The following is a 23,931-nucleotide window of genomic DNA, read 5'->3' as shown; positions in this document are numbered from 1 at the left end:
CTTTCACAAGACGAGTGGGTGTCTTGTTCCACTCTTTCTCCCGTGGTACCATCATGTTGTATTTCGGCCTTCATATTGGCTTCATCGTTTTTCCTCAATCGACCATCCTTCATCGGCCATGTCGTTGTTGACGAGATTCTTAGCTTCCTTTCATCATGTCTTCGGCATACCCTTTCGACTTTGGCCCAATCCTCGGTAAGGCCGTTCGCACCGTCATCATCTTCGAGTTCGATCCCAATGTCCATCCTTTCTTTCCGATCGATCGATCTTACGAACATTAAGACTTTATCTTCTCCCACCAATCTTCGTTCCCGCTCCGAGAGTCGAGCAAAACGATGCTCGAACTCTAGGAACGCTTGCGTTGCACTTCGGTGAGTCTTCTCCGACGCCACCCATTCGTCGAATTCTCGTCGATCTCGTCCCGTCCATCTCTCATAGTCATATGCCTCCCGTAAAGCTTCTTCAAAGGACTCCCATGTCGAGTTTTGTTGTTGTATCTTGTGGATTCTCTCTTGTAGTTCGTCCGAGGCCACCCGACTAAAGGATATCACTTGCAATCCTTCCGGTATCCGATATTGCATCATCTCCGCCTTATATTCACGTAGGTAGCGTGACACACCCTTACCGTTGAATTCCCCGTTTCGTCGCAGAAGCCGCTCTACTGCCGCCTTCATCTCCGACATCGCACGTTGTTCTTGTTGCATCCGCTCAAACATTATCATCATCATGTTCATCGCCTCTTGTTGATTCTCCATCTCCTTGCCACCCGTCTTCACGTCGGGTTCACCAACTGTGTCGTGCCTTTCGGCTTCGGATCGTTGCGTGAGTCGGGTGGGAACCGCAGAGGTTTTGGACTAGGAGGAAGAAAAATACAAATAAGGCTAGTAAAGAATAGGTATAAAGAGTTATAAGATAAGAATCTCGTGAATCCCACGAGTTTAGTATATTTAGTCAATATTTAGGTTGTAAGAGAGAATTATTTTTAGCAAATTCGTGAATCCCACGAATATTTTAGATTGATTGATCATTATAGAAAAATAATCAACAAAAACTACAATGTGCTCCCCATCCTTATATAGTGATGGGAGAGACTAAGCATAGCTACATGCTTTTTCTAATACGTTCATGCACACTAAATGTGCATGTAATGCTTTTCTAATCCTTGCTTTTATTTGCTAAATATAGTGCTCATGCACGCTAGATGTGCATGAGTCACTTTTTAGTTGCTTGCGTTTTTCTATAAAATATTCACGCACTCTAAAAATACATGATTTACCTTTTAATAAAGGTAGGCGCAAATAAAGCACTTATAGTTATTAAATCTATTTATAGAACACTAAGGATAAGGTAGCATAATGGTAAAGTTGAGGTTTGGCTACGTGGAGGTACAAGGTTCGAATCTTGCCCTATGCACGTGATAAATATCTTGATATTCTTATTTTATTTATTTATATGTAATTAAATCGGTTATATTATTTTTACTTTTTCACGTAGTGTACGAAATACACTACGACAGCGTCCAACCTCGTCTGGTAGCCGGTTCCGCCCGATCGCCGAATCCCTCGCCGGTCTGTTCCATTTTGCTTGTCGGTTGCGGTTCCGGTTTTGCTTGCCGGACGGTTCCGGTTCCGGTTCCGGTTCCGGTTTTGCTTGCCGGCCGGTTCTAGTTCCGGTTTGCTTACCGATTCCGGTTTGCTTGCCGATTCCGATTTCCAGTTTTGTTTGCCGACCGGTTTTGGTTTTGCTTACCGGCCGGTTCCGGTGCCGGTTTGCTTGCCAGTTCCGGTTCCAGTTTTGCTTACCAGCCGGTTTCTGGTTTGCATACCAGCCAGTTTCCGGATTTGCTTAACAGACCGGTTTCCGGATTTGCTTACCAGCCAGTTTCCGAATTTGCTTACCGGCCGGTTTTCGGTTTTAGGGAATCTGGCCACCATCATCCATTAAGACAAAGTGGCCAAAGTGCTCTTAGCACAAATGAAAAATGAGGGAGCTCAAGGTGCTTATATAGCCAGGGCCTTATCTTTCCTATCTATGTGGGATAGTTCTAATTTCCCTATCTTCTCAAACTTTATTTTCACATAACTTGATATGTATTTCTCCATTTTGTATATAGTAAAATACGTTTTGAAGCTCTTGAGTATATCCATCTTTCTATAGTAAGCTACTAATCTAATCTATAATAATTATTTCATTATTTTTTACATAGTGTGTGAAGATTCACACGACAACGTAGGGGTAGTTTGGTAAATTTGGAACTTCCAGGGGCATTCTGGTAAATAGATGAACTTCCAAGGGTATCCTGGTACTTTTCCCTTTAATTTATAAGGAATCCTGTTTGAAAAGTATTTCTCTTACTAATAAAGTTAATTTGAACTACTATTTTACTTCTTTTCGAGGGTGGTTTCACACTATGTGTGGAAAACATCACGACATCGACATGTCCACACGTACTTCCGCACACATACTCATCAACTAGTTATCCACCCATCATTTTTTGGCATGAAACTGACACAACAAAAGTCGACAATGTGTTCGTGACCGTTGCCCATTTACAACAATCTAAGATTGATGGTTTGTTGCAACCACATTATTTATGGCATTATATGATGTCCAACATTTATCAATCACTATCACATTTGGCCTCACCATAGGCATCCTTGCAAACATGACTCTCAAGCAAGTTTCTAATGCAACTTGCTTATGGTTTGATCCCTTATTATAACTACAAAGTATGTACCATAAGGGCATCCCAATTCCCATGTGTTGGGGGAAACAACTGCATATAATGATAGCCAAATTGATTTGTTTTATATGTTGAGTCGATTGCCCAAGAGTTGTTTAGAGTCAACTGCTCACACATTTCCAACATCCATTGATCTTGAAGTATCAAGATAAATGGTTGTCTAGTGGGAGATCCTGGTGCACCAGGTAGGTAAGGTTGAACATGATCCACTTTCCAAAGATCTCAGAGTGCATAGGCATCTTACATCATCAAAGATCAATCAACCTCTGACATGGCGCTGCTGATTTTTAACTTATTTGTCATGTTATGGACCTCCTTTGGTATTGTAAACGATTACTTGCGGACGCGTTAGAAGCATTAGAAAATAGAGAAGGTAGGGAATACACAGAGTACACGTGAGAGACAGAGAGAGCAGAACCTCAAATCTATATTCAAAAATATATAAAAACACTCTGTACATACAACTATGCTTAGTAGCATCATTTATACAAGTCCTCGTGGGACTGACATAAGTACCGCGTATTTCAATGCTCACACGAGCATCTGACACTTACTACAAGACTATAATTGCCTAGTAGTCTACACTAATACTAGGCTTCCGGTTATTGATTGGATCCGGCTAACCGGCTCCCCAGCTCACCGGCTCTGTTGCTTGCCGGTTCGGTTGCTCACAACTTACCGATCTGTCTCGCTTGCCGGCTTAGGCTTATTCAGCCAATCCAGCTCCAGTTGAGCTTGCCGCTCTACACTCCCCCTCAAGCTCAACTTGAGGTTGGATCCTAGTGTCAGCCTCTGTGGCAGTCGGTTTTTCCAACCGACTTCTCCTGGCGTCGCTCCGCATTGCTCGCGCTCCTCGTCCGATCCGGTTTTGTTTGCCGCGACCCCTCTTGTTCTGCGCGCCTCAATCTTCTTGGTCGGTATGTCTACTCAATAGGCCCCTCTCAGCTCCTTCGCTGCTATGACTCCGGTGCTTGCCGATCTGTCGGTTCCTCCGCGATGGCATCGACTCCCACTGCATCCGTGTCTGCTTGGCCTTGAATTGATCCGGTTCTTCCGAATCTACTATCTCCGATTCGTTCCAGCTCTTGTCCGAATCGGTTGCTCCGGATTCGTCTTTTGGTTCCAAGCCCTTCACCACATCGGACCATGTTCGGGTCTTGGCCTTCTTCCTTCGGTCGGCTCTGTCCTTGTTGACTCTGCCACCCCCTGTTCTTCCCTCACCGACGCAATCGGCAGTCTCTTTGCCTTTGCCCATTCCAGTGTCTTTGCTCGTTCTCCCCCTCAAGTGTGGCACGTCAAGATGCTGAACACCAAGAATTTCGGTGAAGTGTTGCAACTTGTCCGATCCGAGCGGCTTGGTGAAGATATCGGCAATTTGCCGATCTGTGTGAACATACCGTAGTTCGACTTCACCGCTCAGGACCCACTCACGCACAAAGTGATAGTGCACTTCGATGTGCTTTGTGCGAGCATGGAATACGGGGTTCTTGGCGAGTTGCATACTGCTTATGTTGTTGCAGTAGACCAGAATCGGGGTCGGTACCTCGATCTGTAGGTCTTGTAGCAGTCGCCGAAGCCAAATGGCTTCACAGGTGGCGCCAAATGGTAGCGCCTTGATACTCAACCTCAGTGCTCGATAAAGCAATTGTTGGCTGCTTTTTGCAGCTCCACGCCACAACCGCGCTACCTAGGGAAAACATGTAACCGGAGGTTGATCGGCGATCTGATGCATCGCCGGCCCAGTCGGCATCCGTGTAACCGGCGAGCTCTTCGGGTATACCACGCCGGTATAACAGTCCCCAGTCCTTCGTGCTGCTGACATACCGCAATATCCTTTGCGCGCACTGACGGTGCTCCACGGTCGGCTTCTGCAGGAACTGACTTATCATTCCGACTGGATAGCTGATGTCGGGTCGCGTGATAGTCAAGTAAATAAGGCTTCTGACAATTTGTCGGAACCGTTGCTCGTTGCAGGCCGGTCCGGAGTTGGGACGAAGCTTCTAGTTTCGGTCCAAGGGTGTGGATACAGGTCGGCATTTTGTCATGCCGAACTTGTACAACATATTCAAGAAGTAATGTCGTTGTGAGAGCAATATGCCGTTCGGGGTTCGGATCACCTCGATCCCTAGAAGATAATGAAGGTCCCCTAGATCCTTCATCTCAAATGCGTCCGACAACTGGGACTTGACGCGGTTGATTTCGGGAACACCCGGTCCGGTGATGACTAGATCATCAACATACAACAGTATACATACCGGGCCAACGGAGCCTTTCCGGATGAACAACGAAGAGTCCGATTTGGAGGCCACAAACCCCATCTTACGCAACCGGTGCGTGATCTTCGCATTCCAAGCTCGAGGGGCTTGCTTCAAGCCGTACAACGATTTCTTCAGCCGGCATACCGCCGACTTGTTCATATCCGATTGAAAGCTAGGGGGCTGAGTCATAAAGACTTCTTCTTCAAGATCACCTTGAAGAAACGCATTCTTCACATCCATCTGGTGAAGATGCCACCCCCTTGTTGCAGCAACCGCCAGCACCACACGAACCGTCGTCATCTTCGCTACCGGAGCGAAGGTCTCGTCGTAGTCGATTCCGTGGGTCTACGCGTATCCCTTCACCACTACCCAGGCTTTATACCGGTTAACAGAACCGTCGGCGTTGTACTTTACCTTGTATATCCACTTGCATCCGATCGGTTTACAGTGACGAGGAGGGTCAACTAGGTCCCATGTCTTGTTGAAATCAAGTGCCCACATTTCTTCTTTCATAGCGGCACGCCAATTTGCGTCCTTGGCCGCTTCTGCGTTGCTCTCTGGCTCACGCATTTCCGCCACCTTAGTCATGTACGCATAGTGATGGACCATGTACTCATTGTACCCGTACCGCTTGACGGGATCCTTCTAGCGGGTGGACCGACGTAACTCATTGTTACCCAGTTTGAGGCCCTTCTCCTTGCCGGAGTTGGATGCACACTGATCCGACTCATCGTTGCCGGTTTCGAATTCCGGCATCTTCTTCTTCCCCTTCTCTTTCCGCGTGAACCGTCACCTCGGTTCATCGCGTGGGGAGTGCACGACAGAGTCTCTACTACTCGCCGGTTCCTCATCAGACTGGTCAGATTGACTCAATCTCCCGTTTGGCCTGCTCAACTGAAACGATTTCGGACTCTCATCCTGAGTCCACGTTTCATCATCCTCTACCTAGGCCGGTTGAAGCTCACTAGCCTCCTCCACTGGCACCAGGTCGGATTCGGAAGTCGGAGCCGGTAAGGAGTACCACGATGCCGATTCATCCAACCCGACATCTTGACTAACTTGGACCTGCTTTGTCCGGGGGTTATAACACTTATAACCCTTCAGCTCTTGACCATAGCCGATTAGGATGCATTTTTCTTATTTTGCATCTAGCTTCCTCCGCTTGTCTTCTGGTACATGCACATATGCAATGCTACCGAAGATCTTAAGGTGTCTCAAATTCGACTTGCGTCCGAAATATAGCTCGTGAGCTGACACCTTCTCACCGATCCGGTTCTAGATGTAGACAGTTGTTCGGACTGCCTCTGCCCAGTAGAATTTGGGCATGCTCTTCTCCTCCAGCATTGCCCTTGTCGCATCAATAAGCGACCGGTTCTTCCTTTCGGCAACACCTTTTTGTTGCGGTGTGTATCTGCAGCTGAGCTCTTGCCGAATTCCCTTTTGCTACAGATAACTATTGAATTGGCTGGAAAAGTACTCTTTTCCGCCATCCAACTGCAGGCATTTGATCTTTCTCTCCGATTCCCGTTCCGACGATCACGATCTGTCCGACCGACACCAGGTTCTTCGTGATCGTCGGAACGTGTGATACGTTCATCAGCTTCCCTTTCTGTCTGACGTGACTCAAAGGGACTTCTCCGACGTGCACAATTGGGTGAGGAGTGTCGTCTCCGGTTTCGACTACTCCTGGTTGATCCAGTTTCTCCAAAAAGGAGAACCACTCTTTGTGGTTCGTCATGTGGTTCGACGCACCGGAATCAACATACCACACTTCCTCCGATTTGGAAGTGTTCTTCTTCATCAAGTTCGCCTCGTGCTTTAGCACCAAGGCTGGCCCGTTACCGTTCTTGGATCCTCCTGATCCCTTCCCGTAGTGTGAGCTTTGCCGGCCATCCTTGTCGGCCTTGCCGGATCCGGATTTGTCCGAATTGGCGCGTTTTCTCCAACACTTGCTTTCTCTGTGGCCCTTTTTGCCACAGTACCAACATTCCATTGCCGATTTGTCTTGCCGGCCTCCGGCACCGCCTTGACTCCCCCTGCCTGTGGAATTCCCAGAACTGTTGTCGGCACGTTCTCTGTGCCTTCGTTCTTGCTCTTGCCGGCCACCTCCATTGCGTGCCGACCCGCCTCATCAACCACGCCCACAGGACCGATCCGCTTCCGTGTACAGCATCCGGCTGTCAATGGGTGCGCTAGTTGACGCACCGGCGTGGTTCTCCTCTACAAGGAGCATCGATTGTAAGTCGAAAAATGATGGCATATTCTCCCTTGTACATACCGTCGTTCGGAATGCTCTGAACTTAGACGCCAGGCCCCCAAGACAGACCTATACCATCTCATCTTCCTCTACGGTAACGTTGATAGAGGCAAGCGAGTCACAAATCTCTTTGATCCGGGCCGTGTAATCCGCCACGGACATGTCCTTCTGTCGGACATTGCTTAACTCCTGTCGGAGTTGCAGCTTCCGGGCTGTAGTGCTCGCGGCGAAAGCCTTCTTCAGGTTTCCCCAAGCCTCCTTCGGCGTCTTGGCATCTCGGATTTGGCTCAGCAACTGGTCTCCGACACTGGACGCGAAGTAGTACATCACTCTGCTTGCCGATTGTTCCCACACTGGGAAGTCCTTATGTGCCGCATCAGGTGTTGTTTCGTTGGCTCCTTCGACGAAACTCCAGTAGCCATGCCCAAGCAGGTACTGGTGCATCTTATATGACCAAGATGCATAGTTGGATCAATCGAGTTTCTCCACAGGGAGCGAGTTACCGATCCTTCTATCCATCACTTCTCTGTCTTCTGTTTTACGACCTGTTGGGGTTTGCTTTCAAGCGTTTGTCGGTTGCAGAGGAGGTTCTCAACCCTCGCGCTCTAATATCATGTAAACGATTACTTGCGGAAGCGTTAGAAGCGTTAGAAAATAGAGAAGGTAGGGAATCCATAGAGTACACGGGAGAGACAAAGAGAGCAGAACCTCAAATCTATATTCAAAAATATATAAAAACACTCTGTACATACAATTATGCTCAGTAGCATCATTTATACAAGTCCTCGTGGGACTGATAGAAGTACCGCGTACTTCAATGCTCACACGAGCATCTGACACTTACTACAAGACTATAATTACCTAGTAGTCTACACTAATACTTGGCTTCCGGTTACTGATTGGATCCGGCTAACCAGCTTCCCAGCTCGGTTGCTCACAGCTTACCGATCTGTCTTGCTTGCCGGCTCAAGCTTATTCAGCCGATCCGGCTCCAGTTGAGCTTGCCGCTCAACAAGTATCATAAAGAACCTATAGCTAACAAGCTCTAATGGACTAGCCTTGGACTTATGATATGCTTCCTTTAGGCATGCTCATTCATGCCACATGCATTGCACACCCAACATCAAATAGGTTATCTTTGCAACAACTTATGACATTGGGGTGTGTTGGCAAATGGTACACATCCGATGTACTACCTAGTACTTGACCACTATGAGGTCCATATATTGAAATGATCAGTGTCTCATTATCAACCCTGTCATTCATTCTAATGTCCACATGGAATGTACACCCACATCGGGGTGTGCCCCTGTGTCGTCGAGTGGAATTAGACATAAGTCGAGATGTCACCGCATGATGACAACTATACCTAGTCACACACATACCCACATTGACTCCTTTCCTTGTGTGTGAAACTTGGTTTGCAAATCCTGAGCGCATCATCTAACTGGTGGGTTTCTACCTTGATCACTTCTATGGGTGGGGTCTTCTTATATTTGGCCATGCTCACTCCCAACACGTTGTTTGGGTCAAGCTTTAACACCATTCGGCAACCACAACTTCTAATGAGTGCTTTTGCGTACTCCGGTGTAATGCCATAATCACATACATCAGTCGGGTAACCCCGCTTTAACTCTTTAAGAGTCTTTCAAAATGTGTGATGGGTTGCGTCACCATGTGATGCTAACACTACCTCCCGCCATTTCTTGACATATATTACTTGAAGATTAGGTAATGACTTAAGGTAAATTGCACTTTCATTCTTGAGTATGAGATGACTCTTCATGCGCCTCCATGCATGTAGATTTAGAAATGCACCCCTTGTGAGATCACGTAATGCTTCCAATGTACCTTTGTTTTTCCAAAACAAAATATCCTTCCATTAGTTGTATAGAAAGGGTCATAACGGCTACAACATACAAAGTTTTCCCCCCCGAGCCTGTCTTGTGTAAGACACTGGTTGTGGAAACAAATCCTAAGTAGAGAAAAAAATCCACTAATTGCAACCTATTCCTTAGACACAATGCAAGGTATCATATCCATAGACAACAACCAAAGTACTTATATTCGGAAACAACCCTCGCAAGTCATAGTTATGAACCTTTCAATACTTCTTCAACCTGCTCTTGTTCAACATAATCTTTATCCAAAAAACCCCTAATGCTACTAGAAACCTTCAAAGTAGATAACAGTGTATTCCATGCCTGTATATCATAGATTTGAAGGCAATCCAATACATTATACTATCAACTCAACAAATATGCTTCCTCTTTCCACATCAACCATCTCGCGGGTTACCACCAACTTCCTATACATCACAGATTTGAAGGCGATCCAAAACATTATATTGTCAACTCAACAACTATGCTTCCTCTTTCCACATCAACCATCTCACCAGTTACCACCAACTTCCTATACATCGGAGATTTGAAGGCGATCCAATACATTATACTGTCAACTCAACAAATATGCTTAATCTTTCCACATCCACCATATCACCGGTTACCACCAACTTCCTATCATACACCAACACATTCAAACAATTTTCTCCTTTCCTCATGAGCTTATGCTTCGGCCCCACACAATCATCACTCATCCTTATAAAAGACATACAAATTGCTTCGTGAAGTCCACATCAACCATCTCGCCGATTACCACCAAATTGTTAGGAAACAGGTCCCTCCGGATGGGAAGTGAGAAGAACCGTGTTGATGAGAAATCGTGGAGATAGCCAACACGGAAGGCTAAGTTTGTAAATAGTCGAAAGGTTACATTGGTATATAAGTACTTAGGGCAATCATGTTAGAGGTGTGCGTGTTTGTAAAGTTATTGTTGACGAGGTTGTTGCCTCTGTAACTGTGAGAGTGAACGAGTGTGAGTGGAAGCGTGTAAGCCCCATAGCCGCTTGTTGGCGAAGCAGGATCTTGAGGTCGTTGCCTCTAAGATCTCTAATTGTATTCCTTTCTCTCATAGTGTTCTGTTTCGGAGTTTGTGGACTCCACGTGGTTTTTTCCAAGTTTGGGTTTCCACAATAAAATCTCTGTCATTCTCAGTTTTTGTATTTTGTTTTTCCTTTCCATTAGATTGACTAATATTCCGCACATGTACAACCAGTTGTGGCCGGCAACGATTTTTAACTTCACAAATTCCTCCACATAGACAATAACATGAGTTTAAATTCCTCATCTTCTCATGAGAATATGCTTCGGCCTCCACACCATCATCACTCATCCTTATCCAAACCATCTTCGTTAAGTCCACATCAATCATCTCGCTGAATACCACCAAAATCGTGCACATACAACAATACAATGAGTCTTGTTTCCTCATCTCCTCTTGAGAATTTGCTTCACCTCCCACACCCTCATCACTCATCCTTATAAAAAACATACATTCTTCTTCATCAAGTCCACATCAAACATCTCGCCGATTATCACCAAAATCGTCTACATACAAACAATAAATGAGTTCACTGTTCTCAAGAGATTATGCTTCAAACCCCACACCACCATCACTAATCCTTATAAAAAAAATGAATTGTCCTTCATAAATCGACATCAACCATCTCACTCACGCTGATTTACCACCAAAATCGTGTACATACAAAAAGAAAGTGACACTACTCTCCTCGTCTGCTCATTAAATCTTGTTCCAACCCTCAACACTTTCATCACTCTTCCTTATCCAAAATTAGAAGATGCTTCATATTCCACATCCAACATCTCATCGCTATCACTCCACATGATTGCCCTATCAAATCTGCCTCTTTTATGTCCTTCCTGTCAAACTGTTAAGCTCAAAATTCCTGACAATTATCTTTAAAATAAGAAAGGACTAGGAAAAGGGAATAGCCAACGTGGTAGAGCATAATTCCAATGATCTTCATGTGATTCATCTAGCTAGAGAGGTATTGGCCACCATATTTTACGAAGTTTTCGTCTTTTCTTATGCACCTTTTCCGGGGTTCAACACCGTGTCATTTGGAATAGGTAATATGTCGCAATTTAAGAATAGTCTGTCAAAAAAATACACAAATTCTGTCATTTCACAAAAAGAACCATCGCATGCGTAAAGGTTTTTGAAAATTGAATCAAAATATATTCATTTATACCATGTCTAAAAACTAAGGGCTTTTAAAAAATGTCTAAATAATTGACAGGTGAAATTGAGAAGAAAACATACAAAATTTACAAAATGACTAACACCTATATTTATACATATTTGTGAATTGCCATATTCATGTAACAAACAACATTTACATTTCCTATATGACATCAATCACTACCTAGAGATACGCCTTTACCATCAAACCTAGTCTAACACAGAAGAGGTCTCGAGTTCAAGTCTGGGTTTGGACAAGAAAAGATGATGCATAGAATGAGTAGAATAATTGGTATTTATTTTTAGAAAAATACAATATAACCAAGAAAATCAACGTCTACATTATTGCGTCAAATAGTGTTATCTGTTTCTGACATGTTTGACTCTAGTCTTACACACTAGAGGTCTTCGGTTTGACTCCATGTTTGGAAAACTAAAAATGTTACATAGAATGAGTAGAAGAATTACTACATATAAATATATTTAGTGGAACTAAGTGGATGTCATGCATATACATTAAGCCAAGAAAATCGACATGTTCATTTCTTGTGTCAATTACGGCTATATGTTTCTTTCTAGAGACTTGTTTGACCTAAATGCCACTACCACATGGGATACATTGAAACTCGTAATAGCCATGTCGTTTTGATGTCGGTTCACTGACAGTATCCAATTCATCTAAATCCATGAAATTAATCTTCAGAATTGGGTCTCGATAATGTAGTTGGCTATCACGTTAGTCTTACACACTAAAGGTCTTCGGGTCGGGTCCGGGTTTGGACAACAAAAAATGTTACATAGAATGACTAGAAGAATTCCTTGCTATGTTTATAGAACTAGAATATATTTAGTGAAACTAAGTGGAACTCATGCATGTACCTTAAAATCGTCATCTTGATTGTGTGAATTAGTGCTATTTCTTTCTAGAGACTTGTTTCACCTAAATGCCACAACGACATGGGATACATTGAAACTCGTGATGGCCATGTAGTTGTGACATCATTTCAGTGAGAGTATCAAATTCATCAGAATGCATGAAATTGAGCGATATTCACAATCTCTTCTAGATAGTGTAGATGGTTATAACGCTGGATTTCCACACGAGAGGTCTTCAGTTTGAGTCCGGGTTTATTTGTATATTTTGAACTATTTTTTTACGAAGAAATGATATCTTGAAATTCCTCTAAGAACTCTCCATTCTTCAATCGTTATTGCACCAAGATTAATTACGATAGACAAACAGATATCGTTGATACGTTTAGATGTTGTAGTTGATTTGCATACTACTCTAACACATTAGAGGTCTCCAGTTCCAGTCTATGTTTGCACAAGAGAAGTGTTATTTAGACTGACTAAAATTATAACTGTTGTTCTTTGCATGGTTGGCTGATTGCATTGATGTCGATATAGTCAAGTATTATGTTAAACAAACTGCATGTCCTGCACATATATTATGCAAAGCAAAAAGAATTCTTCATCTCTTGCTTACATTGGTACTATCTTTTATAATTTAAATCGTATGTAGTCAAAAAGATTTCTATAAGGTAAATCTTACTACCACTTGGAAAACTTACATTGTCATTAGTACAATGTCAATGTTATATGCCAATCGCTTGGTCTAATTAACAAATACCTGTCAGATATTAAATTAGTAATGCCTAATCGTCCAGATGGTGTAGGTGGTTATCACGTTAGTTTCACACACTAGAGGTCTCCGGTTCGAGTTCGGCTTTGCACACATAATCTTGTTGACTACAACAACTATAATGTTTTAAATTACTCTTTTCAAATTGGCATATGGAATTTCCATCGAGATTAGTCTTTTACTCATCCATCCAAGCTAGTCATTCTCAATATTTGCAGATAGTGTAGTTGGTTATCACACTAGTCTAACACACTAGAGGTCTCTGGTTCAAGTTTGGGTTTGGAATAGAAAAGATGCTAAATAGAATGAGTAGAATAATTGGTATCTGTCTTTAGAAAAATACAATCTACCAAGAAAATAAACGTGTACATTTATGCGTCAAATAGTACTATCTGTTTTGGACATGTTTGACCTGAATCACACTGCCACATCGGCTACGTTGAAACTCGAGATGGTCATGTGGCTATGACATCACATCCGTCAAAGTAACAAATTCCTTTGATTCCATGAAATTGGTTTTTATAATTGTGTCCAAATTTTGTAGTTGGTTATCACGCTAGTCTTACACACTAGAGGTCTTCGGTTCGACTTAGTGTTTGGACAACAAAAATGTTACATAGAATGAGTAGAAGAATTAGTATATATATGAGTATGTTTAGTGGAACTAAGTGGATCTCATGCACATACCTTAAGCCAAGAGAATCGACGTGTTCATTTCTTGTGTCAATTGCGGATATATGTTTCTTTCTAGAGACTTGTTTGAGCTTAATGTCACTACCACATGGGATACATTAATACTCAACTCGTAATAGCCATGTAATTTGGACATCGGTTCAGTGAAAGTATCCAATTCATCTCTATCTATGAAATAGATCTTTACAATTAGCTCCAAATAGTGTAGTTGGTTATAACGGTAGTCTTACATACTAGACGTCTTCGGTTTGACTCCATGTTTGGAAAATGAAAAATATTACAGAGAATTAGTAGAACAATTAGTATATATAAATATATTTAGTGGAACTAAGTGGATCTCATGCATGTACATTAAGCCAAGAAAATCAACGTGTTCATTTCTTGTTTCAATTACGGCTATATGTTTCTTTCTAGAGACTTGTTTGAGCTTAATGCCACTACCACATGGGATACATTGAAACTCAACTCGTAAGAGCCATGTAGTTTTGACATTGGTTTAGTGAAAGTATCCAATTCCTCTATATCTATGAAATTGATCTTCACAATTAGGTCCAGATAATGTAGTTGTTTATCATGCTAGTCTTACACACTAGAGATCTTCGCATCGGGTCCGAGTTTGGACAACAAAAAATGTTACATAGAATGACTAGAAGAATTGGTATCTATCTTTATAGAACTAGAATATATTTAGTGAAACTCAGTGGAACTCATCCATGTACCTTAAGCCAAGAACATCGTCATTTTTATTGTGTCCATTAGTGCTATTTCTTTCTAGAAACTTGTTTCACCTAAATGCCACAACCACAGGGGATACATTAAAACTCATGATGCCCATGTAGTTGTGACATCATTTCAGTGAGAGTATCAAATTCATCAGAATGCATGAAATTGAGCGATATTCACAATTTCTTCTAGATAGTGTTGGTTATAACGATGGACTTCCACACTAGAGGTCTTTAGTTTGAGTCTAGGTTTATTTGTATGTTTTGAACTATTCTTTTACGAAGAAATGATATCTTGAAATTCCTCTAAGAACACTCTATTCTTCAATGGTTATTGCATGAAGATTAATTAACAAAGACAAATAGATATCGCTGATATGTTAAGATGGTGTAGTTGATTTTCATGGTACTCTAACACATTAGAGGTCTCCGGTTGCAGTCTATGTTTGGACAAGAGAGTGTTATTTAGACTCACTAAAATTATCACTATTGTTCTTTGGATGGTTGCTTGATTGTAATGATGTGGATATAGTCAAGTATTATGTTAAACTAACTACAAGTCCTGCACATATATTATGCAAAGCAAAAAGAATTCTTCATCTCTTGCTTACATTGGTGCTATCTTTTATAGCTTAAATCATATGTAGTCAGAAAGACGTCTATAAGGTAAATCTTACTACCACTTGGAAAACTTTCATTGTCGTTACGGCAATGTCAGTGTTACATGCCAATCACTTGGTCTAATTAACAAATGCATGTCGAACTATTAAATTAGTAATGGCAAATCGGTCCAGATGGTGTAGTTGGTTATCACGCTAGTCTCACACACTAGAGGTCTCCGGTTCGAGTCCGGGTTTGGACACATAATCTTGTTGACTACAACAACAATATTGTTTTAAGTTACTCTTTTTGAATTGGCATATAGCATTTCTACTGAGATTAGTCTTTTATTCATCGATCCAAACTAGTTATTTTTAATATTTGCAGATAGTGTAGTTGGTTATCACTGTAGTCTAAGACAGTTTTCGGTTCAAGTCCAGGTTGGGACAAGAAAAGATGCTACATAGAATTAGTAGAATAATTGGTATCCGTCTTTAGAAAAAAACAATATTAAACAAGAAAATAAATTTCTACATTTTTGCTTTAAATAGTGTTATCTGGTTTATGACATGTTTGACCTAAATCACACTACCACCTGGACTACGTTGAAACTCATGATATCCATGTGGTTGTGACATCGCATCCGTCAAAGTAACAAATTCCTCTGAATCCATGAAATTGGTATTTACAATTGTGTCCAAATAGTGTAGTTGGTTATCATGCTAGTCTTACACAGGAGAGCTCTTCGGTTCGACTCTGTGTTTGGACAACAAAAATTGTTACATTGAATGAGTAGAAGAATTAGCATATATGAATATATTTAGTGGAACTAAGTGCATCTCATGCACATACCTTAAGCCAAGAAAATCGACGTGTTCATTTCTTGTGTCAATTACGACTCTATGTTTCTTGCTAGAGATTTGTTTGAGCTTAATGCCACTACCACATGGGATACATTGAAACTCAACTCGTAATAACTATGTAGTTTTGACATCGGTTCAGTGAAAGTATCCAATTCATCTAAATCCATGAAATTGATCTTCACAATTAGGTCCAGATAATGTAGTTGGTTATGACGCTAGTTTTACAAAGTAGAGATCTTTGCATCGCGTCCAGGTTTGGACAACAAAAAATGTTACATAGAATGACTGGAAGAATTGGTATCTATCTGTATAGAACTAGAATATATTTAGTGAAACTAAGTGGAACTCATGCATGTACCTTAAGCCAAGAAAATCGTCATTTTTATTGTGTCAATCAGTGTCATTTCTTTCTAGAGACTTGTTTTTACAATTGTGTTCAAAGAGTGTAGTTGGTTATCACTCTAGTCTTACACACTAGAGGTCTTCGGTTTGACTCCATGTTTGGACAACAAAAATTGTTACATAGATATGAATATATTTAGTGGAACTCAGTGGATCTCATGCACATACCTTAAGCCAAGAAAATCAACATGTTCATTTCTTGTGTCAATTACGGCTATATGTTTCTTTAAGCCAAGAAAATCAACATGTTCATTTCTTGTGTCAATTACGGCTATATGTTTCTTTCTAGAGTCTTGTTTGAGCTAAATGCCACTACGACAAGGGATACATTGAGACTTGTAATACCTATGTAGTTTTGACATCGGTTCAGTGAAAGTATCAAATTCATCTAAATCCATGAAATTGATCTTCAGAATTGGGTCTAGATAATGTAGTTGGTTATCACGCTAGTTTTACACACTAGAGGTCTTCGTTTCGAGTCTGTGTTTAGGCAACAAAAAATGTGACATAGCATGAGTAGAAGAATTCTTATGTGTCTTTAGCGAACTAGAATATAATTATAGAAGCTAGGTGGAACTCATGCATGTACATTAATCCAAGAAAATCGTCGTGTTGATTACTAGTGTCAATTAGGGCGATATGTTTCTTCCTAGAGACTTGTTTGAACTAAATGCCACAAGCAAATGGGATATACTGAAACTAATGATTCCCAAGTTGACATCACTTCAGTGAAAGTATCAAATTCATCAGAATGCATGAAATTGAGCAATATTTACAATTGTATTTAGATAGTGTAGTTGGTTATCACGCAAGACTTCCAGACTAGAGGTCTTCGGTCTGAGTTCTAGTTTATTTGCATATTTTGAACTATTCTTTTATGAATAAATGATATCTTCAAATTCATCTAAGAACACTCTATTTTTCAATCGTTATTGCACCAAGATTAATTAAGATAGACAAATAGATATCATTCATATGTTTAGATGCTGTAGATGATTTTCATGCTTCTCTAACACATTAGAGGTCTCCGGTTATAGTCTACATTTGGACAAGAGAAGTGCTATTTAGACCAACTAGAATCATAGCTATTCTTCTTTGCATGGTTGCCTGATTGTAATTATGTTGATATAGTCAAGTATTATGTTTAACTTAAACTAACTGTAACTCCTCGTCAATATAGTGTATTTGGTTATCACGTTAGTCTCACACACTCGAGGTCTCTGGTTTGAATCAGGGTTTGGACACATAATCTTGTCGATTTCAACAACAATAATGTTTTAACTTATTCTTTTCGAATTGACATATGGAATTTCCACTGAGATTAGTCTTTTATTCATCGATCCAAGCTAGTTATTTTTAATAATTGCAGATAGTGTAGTTGGTTATCACGCTAGTCTAATACAATATATGTCCACAATTCAAGTCCGGGTTTGGACAAAAAAAGATGCTACGTAGAATGAGTAGAATAATTGGTATACGTCTTTAGAAAAGTAGAAGAATTGGTATATAAAATTCATTAGAATGCATGAAATTGAGCGATATTCACAATTGCGTCTAGATAGTGTAGTTGGTTATCACGCTAGGCGTCCACACTATACGTCTTCGGTTTGAGTCCGGGTTTATTTGCATCTTTTGAACTATTCTTTTACGAATAAATGATATCTTGAAACTCATCTAAGAACACTCTATTGTTCAATCGTTATTGCACCAACATTAATTAAGATAGAAAAATAGATATCATTCATATGTTTAGATGGTGTAATTGATTTTCATGCAACTCTAACACAATAGAGGTCTCCGGTTACAATCTACCTTTGAACAAGAAAAGTGCTATTTAGACTGACTAGAGTCAAAGCTATCGTTCTTTGCATGGGTGGTTGATTGTAATTATGTTGATATAGTCAAGTATTATGTTAAACGAACTTCCAGTCCTGAATATATATTAAGTAAAGAAAAAAGAATTCTTCATTTCTAGCTTCCATTGGTGCTATCTTTTTCAATCTAAATGGTACGTAGTCACAAAGACTTCTATAAGGTAAATCTTACCTGCCACTTGGCATACTTACAAAATCGTTATGTCAATGTGATTGTGACATGCCATTGGCTTGGTCTAATTAAAAAATTTATGTCATTTCAAACTATGAAATTAGTAATGACAAATGGGTCTAGATGGTGTAGTTGGTTATCACGCTAGTCTCACACACTAGAGGTCTTCGGGTCGAAAACGGTTTTGGGCACATAATCTTGTCGATTACAACAACAACAATGTTTTAATTTATTCATTTCGAATTGACAGATGAAATATTTATTGAGATTAGTCTTTTATTCATCGATCCAAGCTAGTTATTCTCAATATGTCCAGATGGTGTAGTTGGCTATCACGCTCCTCTAACACACTAGGTCTCTGGTTCAAGTCTAGGTTTATACAAGAAAAGATGCTACATAGAATGAGTAGATTAGAAAAATACATGTTTGATCTGTAATTGCTATCCGTGTTTAGAAAAATACAATATAGCCAAGAATATCTACATTTTTGCGTCAAATAGTGGTATCTGTTTCTGACATGTTTGATGTAAATGCCACTAGCGCATAGGCTATATTGACACTTGTAAAGGAATACGTCCAGAAATGTGTGCGTAAAAGACACATACTAATGAAGGTCCCCTAGATCCTTCATGTTGAATGATGCCGCGAGCTGAGATTTTATGCCGCCGATTTCATCTAGGTCGGTAGTGGCGATGTTCCAGTCAGATTGAAATCCAGGGGGTTGTACCATGTACACTTGTTCCTCAAGATCACCTTGCAGGAACACATTCTTTACATCCATCTGATGTAAGTGGCACCCCTTCGCCGCTGCTACGGCCAGTAGAACACAAATAGTGGTCATCTTCGTGACAAGTGCGAAGGTCTCATCGTAATCAACAACGTCCTTCTACGCGTAGCCTTTCGCCACTAACCGGGTCTTGTATCGGTTAACTGAACCATCGGTGTTGTACTTCACCTTGTACACCCATTTTCATCCGATCGGCTTCACACCTTTAGGTGCGTCAACTAGGTCCCAAGTCTCATTGTCTGATAACGCATGCATCTCTTTCTTCATCACGGCACGTTAGTTCGCGTCCTTCGCCACTTCTACATAGCTCTCTGGCTCACGCACTTCTGCCACTCGCGTCATGCATGCATAATGATGTGTCATGTACTCATTGTATCTGCAACACACCACAAGGTTCTTCTAGTGGGTGGAGCGGTGTAATTGCTCATTAGCCGATTTTGAGGCCCTCTTGGCCCACACGAACTTCGTTTCCGAAGGTCCATCTTCGTTCTTCTCGGAGTTGGATTCTCTTTGATCCGACTCTTCCCTATTAATGCCATAGTCCAACATCTTCTTCTTTCCTTTCTCTTCGCACGTAAGCCCTGTCCTCGGCTTCTTGTGTGGGGAATGCACGGCTGATTCACCACTACTCATCGGCTATATGCCTAATTGGTCATGCCGACTCAGTCGCTCGTTCGGCCCACTTACCCTGAATGAGATTAGACTCTCTTCAGGAGCTCCGATGTCTCCTTGTTCCCGAGGCATTTCAGCCTCGCTGACCTCTTCGTTAGTGATCGGAATGGAGTCGTCAGTGGTTGGAGGCGAAGGCAAGTACCACGACCCGGACTCGTCAAACACATCACAACTTATAACAACTTGTTTGCTTCGGGGGTTATAAAACTTATAACCCTTTTGGTCGTCCGAGTAGCCAACCAAGATACACTTCTCAGCTTTGGCATCCATCTTTTCGCCGTTTCTCCTTCAGCACATGCACATACAGGATGCTACCGAAAACCCTCAAGTGTGCCAAGTTCGGCTTCTTCTTGGAGTACAATTCATGTGGCAATACTCCTCCATTAGTAGAAGTCTGATTCTGCAAGTAAACAACTATCATTACTGCTTCAGCCCAGTAAAATTTTGGCATATGCTTATGTTCGAACATTGCCCTGACCGCCTCTTCGATCGTACATTTTTTTTTCTCTGCCACGCCATTCTGCTGCGGGGTGTATCTGGAGGAGAAGTACTCTGAAATCCTCCGTCTTGCAGATAATTCGAGAACTGGTCGGAGAAGTATTCCTTCCCATCATCGGACCTTAGGCACTTGATCTTTCATCCGGTTTGCCTTTCCGCAAAGCTCTTTCCACAAGACTTACCTCTTTTCACAATCAAGCATGCCCAACTGTGCCGACAGAAGTCATCGATGAAAGTCACAAAATATTGGCTTCCACCGAGACTCACGTTTTGTACCGATCCCCATATATCCGAATGGATCACATCGAGCAGATTTTGATTGCGGTTATGTTCATTGGGGAATCAAAGTCAGTGACGCTTTCCCAGCTGCCAAGCTTCGCAAACTTGGCCCTTTTGAACACTGAATTTCGGCAAGCCGAAAACGATGTATTTCGTCTGCATTTCTTGACGCTTCGGGAAATTTACGTGGCCGAACTGCTTGTGCCACAGGTCAATATCCAATTTGACCTTTTGCCCTTTCATGAACATAGCGGTGCCTACGTCGTTGGTCTCGAGGATAAACATCCTCGCTTAACGACACCCTTGTGTGATTATCTTGCCTTCTTCTTCGATGTAGCAAACAAACTTGCAATCCCTAGTCGATGATCTGTCCGACCAACACCAGGTTCTCGGTTATTGTCGGGACATGTAACATCTTCATGAGTTTCCCTTTTTGCCGAACGTGGCTGAGGGGAACTTCTCCAACATGTTCAATGGTATGCGGAGTGTCGTCTCCTGTTTTGACCACTCCTTGCTTTTCCGGTTTCTCCCGAGTACAAAAACCATTCTTCGTGCCACATCATATGATTTGATGCTCCAGAGTCAACATACCACACCTCGTTCAGTTTTGAGGTATTTATTGCCGTCGAATTGGCCTTGTCCTTCATTACGAAGGCTGGGCCCAATCCATTTTCAACTCAGTTGGAGCCCTCAGTGTAGTGCGATCGCTGCTGATTTATTTGTTCGGTCCGCCTGGATCCGGATGTGGTTTTCTCCGAATCGACACATTTCTTCCAGCCACAGTACCAGCATTCCACCGCAGGTTTCCCTTGCCGGTTTCTGGCAGGCGCATTGACTCCCCTTGCTTTCGGAGGGATCCGAAACTACTGTTAGCATTACGACCATGCCTTCCATCTTGCTCCTGTCGGCCGCCTCCATTGTCCGCCGACTCACCTCGTCCACCACAACCACGGGGCCTATTTTCCTATGTGTACAACATCTTGTTGTCGGCGTGTGTACACGTTGACGCACCCGTGTGGTTCTCCTCTACTAGGAGCATCGACTGTAAGTCGAAAAACGACGGCATATTCTCCTTCCTACAGACTATGGTTCAGAAAGCTCCGAACATCAACCCTAACCTGTCATGAAGACATACATCTTGGCTTATCATGACATTCATCTTGGCGAACCAGGAATCGAACCCATAACCTCTTGGTTTACATATTGTACTTTAACCATTGTAATAACATATGTGAGATGTAATCATAATAATTATATGTTTAGTTATTACGAGATATTTAGAACATTCTAGATTATTCTAGAATGTTCTTGAATATTTCATGATTATATTTATTATTATTATTATTCATAAATATCTAAAATATTCTAGAACATTCTAGAATACTCCATAAGGGCCTATAAATAAGAGTCCATACACTCATCACAACTCATTCGGTTCAACACCAGTCTTTAGCCCTTAGCCTACTCCTTGTAATCTTCTTTCTCATAATATAATCGCATTCCCATTTCTTATCTCTCACTTATACTTTTCTCTCTCTCGCACTCTCTCCCTCTTTCACTCTCTTTTGCTATCACTATCGCTATCTCTACCGCTCTCGCCATCTCTATCGTTATCGTTATCTCTATCGCCATCGCTCTCTCTCTGCTTCCTACTCAAGAGTCACGACAGTTTGAACCGAATATTTCTTTTCCCTTTCTCCAATAACCCTAGCAAGCTTTCTTCTTTATCCTTCTTTCTTTTTCCCCCGCGGTTATGGAGTCGGTCAGCAAGCAAGAGTATATGCGTGTCCTTTCGGAGCTCGATATGCTCACCACTAAGTTTGTGGCATTAGAGCAAGAAAATCAAAGGCTACTCGGGGATCTTCAACAAGTCAGTACTGAGAAAGCTCATCAATATGAGGAGTTATCACAACGGGTTCTTCAACTTGAGGCTACTATATTAACATTACGAGAACAAGCGGCGGGGGTTCAAAACTCCCCAAGGGAACCAAAGATTAGCCTCCCTGCCAAGTTTGATGGTACCAGATCTCTCTTTCGAGGTTTCCTGAATCAAGTTCGTTTGGTGATTCAGTTACATCCCAATCGGTATCCAACTGATGCTGCCCATGTGGGATTAATAGGAACCTTGCTAAGCGGTACAGCGTTAGCATGGTTTGCACCACTTCTTGAGAAGAAATCACCATTACTGGAGGATTTCGAGGCATTCGTTAAGGAGTTTCAAGCTAGTTTTGGAGATACGGATAGCACTAGGACTGCAATAAACAAGATTCGAAGACTCCGACAAGGAGATCGTCCCGCTTCAGCTTATGCCGCAGATTTCCGTCTCTTGGCATGCGACATCCCTTGGGATGAGGCAGCCTTAATGGATCAATTCCGTCAGGGTTTGCGTAACGATGTCAAAGATCTTCTTCTTACCTTCCATGAAGATCCAAAGTCTCTTACTGAAGCTATTAGCCGAGCTGTGCGATGTGATAATCGCCTATTTGAGCGACGTTCTGAACGTCAACAAATGTTACGCCGCCAACCGGAACAGACATACGCTTCTATAGTCGCCACACCGCCACAAGGTTCTAGACCCGTTACGAGGGATGGTCCCACTCCGATGGAAATAGAGTCGACACAACGTCGAGGGCCCTTATCAGATGCTGAGAAACAACGACGTCGGGCGCATCGCCTATGCCTCTACTGTGGTGGTCCAGGACATATAGCTGTGAATTGTCCACATAAACCCAGGCGTCAAGTTTACCAAGTAAGTGCACATGACAACCCTACATCAAGTTCTACTATCACTTCTAATAACTTAAGTACTAAGCCTAATAGCCCATGCCATGAGAATAGATTTGATGTCTTGAGCCAATTAGAGGATGTGTTAAACGAATAAGTCCGGCCAAAATAGGAGCCATTTGGTTGGACCATCCTAGTTATGTAGAGTCAGTACCTAGTTGTGGTTCCATTTCATCAAATCAAGTTAGTAGAGTTTTTTCTGCACAAGTCGAGCTTAGCACATCTACAGGTCATCGCGCCCTAGCCTCTGCCCTCCTAGATTCCGGAGCCAATTCCTGTTTCATGGATCGCGAGTTTGCATTGACTCAAAACATCATCTTGAAAAAACTCCCAAACCCAGTAGCTGTAGGAGTCATCGATGGTCGCCCTATAGCATCGGGAGATATAGTTGAAGAGTCTGAACCAATTCGTGTAGTCCTAGGTAATTTGGCTAGTGTCATCTCATTTAACATCATTAGTAGTCCGGAGCACTCTCTAGTTCTTGGTCTTCCTTGGTTTGAGTTACATAACCCAACCATTGATTGGAGAAAAAGAACTATTGAAGAGGTCACCGTACAATCCAAGTCTCTTGAAGCTCCAAC

The 23,931-nt window shown here is 42.0% G+C and overlaps 1 non-coding gene across 1 annotated transcript; it reads left to right on the top strand.

Moving 5' to 3' along the window:
- The first annotated feature begins 15,207 nt into the window (after positions 1-15,207).
- On the top strand, positions 15,208-15,281 carry TRNAV-CAC (transfer RNA valine (anticodon CAC)). Its single transcript has one exon. It is a non-coding gene; the product is annotated as a tRNA-Val (tRNA).
- The last annotated feature ends 8,650 nt before the right edge of the window (positions 15,282-23,931 follow it).

This window comes from Azolla caroliniana, unplaced genomic scaffold, assembly GCF_043228905.1.
Source record: "Azolla caroliniana isolate FFs.n. ecotype wild unplaced genomic scaffold, voAzoCaro1.0.p SCAF_16, whole genome shotgun sequence".
Lineage (NCBI taxonomy): Eukaryota > Viridiplantae > Streptophyta > Polypodiopsida > Salviniales > Salviniaceae > Azolla > Azolla caroliniana.
This window is presented reverse-complemented; position numbering and strand designations above follow the sequence as displayed.